This window comes from Morus notabilis, unplaced genomic scaffold (genome assembly GCF_000414095.1).
Source record: "Morus notabilis unplaced genomic scaffold, ASM41409v2 Scaffold511, whole genome shotgun sequence".
Classification (NCBI taxonomy): Eukaryota; Viridiplantae; Streptophyta; class Magnoliopsida; order Rosales; family Moraceae; genus Morus; species Morus notabilis.
Window position 1 is genome coordinate 473,368 of NW_010366479.1, and position 3,374 is coordinate 476,741.

General features: G+C 35.5%; 1 pseudogene; it reads right to left on the bottom strand.

Moving 5' to 3' along the window:
• Positions 1-2,752, bottom strand: part of LOC21400877 — a 21,412-nt pseudogene extending 18,660 nt beyond the window's left edge.
• Positions 2,753-3,374: the final 622 nt, after the last annotated feature.

Here is a 3,374-nt window from a genome sequence, read left to right on the forward strand (position 1 = left end):
GCGCCAAAGCGCCACCAGTTCTGCCCAAATTGCTGATTCTGTATAACTCAACGCCAAGGCGCTACAGATTGGTGCCTAAGCACTATGATTGCTGTCTTTTTCCACCGAAATTTGTCCAAAACCTTCCAAATCATAGACTTCCACCTATCCTTCAAACAAAGAATGAAAACACACATAAAAACTAACAAAAACCTCGAAACCAACTAGATATTAAGTCTAAAACGATACCAAATAAGCGAGTAAAACTCTAAAACTCACTCATCAAATACCCCCAAACTTAATATTTTGCTAGTCCTCGAGCAAAACAAGGATCAAAGAAAGAAAACTAAGAGAAATAAATAAATAAATAAATATAAAAAAAAAATAAGTTAAACGACACTTAAATAAATGAAACTTTACTTGAGTATTAATTCGGCGTTGTTTCACAAAAGATGCCTCAGAGATCTCACATAAGTTATAGCTCAAGAAAGACTTTAAACTTTTTGAAAGTTTAGAATTTCAACTCGAATGCTGTTCTCAACCCCACCTAAGACTCCTTATGTGTGTGTGTGAATAATCAATTACATATATCCAAATGCAACCCAGATGGGTTTATGCAAATAAGTGAATCAAGATATTTTTTGAACTCCATAGGCTTACTTTTCTTATCACTCTCCACTAATGTCGGTCAACAAACCACCAAGGATCAATAGGACTTTATTAAGCTTGAATTGAATGGCTAGGGATTAAGGTAGGATAAACAGATATCAATGAGGCTCTGAATTCCTTAAACTCATCAATTACTCTAGAATTCTCTTGTAGAACTTCTAACTGAATATCCCAATACATCTGCCATTTGCTATCAACATTCTTGTCTCCACTCTTTATTTCTTTCTCTTTTTTTTTCTTCATTTTTTTTCTTTTTTTTCATTTTTTTTTTTTGGAATAATATGATAAATACAGAATTTCATTGGAGACATCAAACAAATTATAGAAAATATCAATACACCTTCCAATTCCAAACACAACTCAACGTGCATCCTAGAATAATCAACAAGCTCAAGGGAAAGGGTGAATGATAGGATTTATTTAAAGGCTAAGCTAATAACGTGGATGACAAAGAAAAGTTTAATCAGGCTCAAAGAGGTGACTAGGGATATTATTACAACAGGGTAACTTCAAATGGCTCAAACGATCCAAAAATGGCCTAAATCATTTCCCTAGTGACAAATCGCCTGGGATTTCGCCTCGAGTGATAATCAAACAAGTTCTAGAGTCCGGTGAGATCTTAAGAAACACGAAATTCACATAAATTTTCTCTAAGTTCACAAAATGACCAAGTGTTCTTAGTTATGTGCTCAACAATGTAAGGAAATCATAAGTAGAGTAAAACCAACAAACAAGTCAAGCACACAAACAATCAAATTATTCATTGTCTCCCAGAAACCATATTTAAGTTCAATCATTGTCTCATCATCGGCCGGGGTGAAACAAGCCGAACCAACGCTCAAGTTTTTTTTTTTTTTCAATAAACTGAATAAAATAAGATAATTAACTCCCCAAAACTTAAAATTGACATTGTCCTCAATGAAAAAGTAAAGCAAGAGAGTTTAGAGGACTTTCCTGAGTAGTTGTCAGTCAGTGTCTTCATTGGGTGCAAGAGGAGGTGCGGAAGTTGCAAGGTTTTTATTTTATTTTATTGGAGGTAGCGCCAAGGCGCTGCATGGTAGCGCCAAAGCGCTACGTGCTCTGCCATTTTTTTCCCAAAATGCTCTCTTTTGAGCGCCAAAGCGCTACTGTTGCTACCAAATCTGTGCTTTCATGCCTGCTTAAGCTTCATTTCAATTGCAAATCCTTAGAGCAACCCCCAAACTTGTTTATTAACTTTAATGTCTTCAACCGGACGTTTGGAGAAGTGCTCATCAAATAGCGGCTTTCGCCCACAATAAGTATCATACAACACAATATATGGGTCTAGATTATGGATGCCCTCAAGCTTGCCATGATTTGGAAGTATTCGGCTCATTGTTCCAACACGGCTTCGCTTTGATTGATGATGAGCTTGGAAGGAGAACTTTTCTTTGGGCTCGATCATGTAGAGGACATAATATGGTGATGGTGGTGTCGGAGGGAAGTAAGGATCCGTTGTTGGTGTGTATGATAAAATCACAAATGAGCTCAATTCAATGGCCTCGTATGCTTCTTCATCCTCCAATGGCTCTCGTACCTCTTCTTCATCTAGGAAATCCTCAAATAATCCCTCTAATTTCTCTTCACTCTCAACTTCGCTATCCATAGCCATGCATGAATTTTGGTCTTTATAAAACTCATGGTTTTGGATGGACACCTCGTTTATTAGCAAATCGGTGTCGGCACTACGAGAGTCCATCTGTGCTAAGGCTTGAGCAAAAATAAATTTGAAGGGTTCTTGTTCTTCTTCTTGAGGCTCATCTTCCTTTAGAGGCTTGAATTCCCTTGACAACTTCTCTTGAATGTACCAATCTTGATAAAACTTCACCATACCGTCCATCATTTGGTAGGCTTCATTCTTGGGTCTTTCACAGAATGGGGTTGTATCATAGCCATCTTCCACCCAACTTTTGGTTGCTATGCTCAATCCTTTAATGAAGATTTGAAGTTGAAGCCACTTTGGAATACCATGTTGCGGAAACTTAGCCAATAGCTCATTATATCTCTCCCAAGCTTGATGAAGTGGTTCAGTGTCGTGTTGAGCAAAAGTGATGATGGCTTGGCCCATCTCCAACTTAGTCATCATTTTTTTATTTTTTTTTTTTTACCTGCAAAAGAAAGAAAAAAAAAACTCGGAAAATAAAATTAGAAGAAAAACACACAAAAAAAATTAAATTAATCCTAGAGCTAATTAGTACCTATATTAATCAACATTAAAATCCAAAGTAAAATTAGAGTTTTTTGGTATCGATATTAGTAAAAACAAAATAATCCCCGGCAACGGCGCCAAAAACTTGTTTATGAAAAATCGTAACGCAAGTATACGCTATCGCAATCAAGTAATATAATAGTGAATAAGAATATCGTCCCACGAGGATTGTTGTTTACTAATTACCGAAATTGTATTAACCCTAATTTTATTTGGATACTTGAAAAGAGAGTTTATAAAATTAAGTAAAGCAAAACTAAAACAATTAAATAAATTAAACAATGCTAAGCAATGGATGAAAATTCAATAGATTAAGATTCTAGGGTTTCTGATTTCACCAAATTAATCATGTTCAAATTCCCATAATTCAAGAAAATTAACATTCAATCCTATACTGACAGCAATTTCTCTAAAGCAATTATTATTCTTTCTCAAGCAACAATAATATTAATCCAACAAGCAAAATCTACATCTCTGTCAGACTTCTAAACCTGTT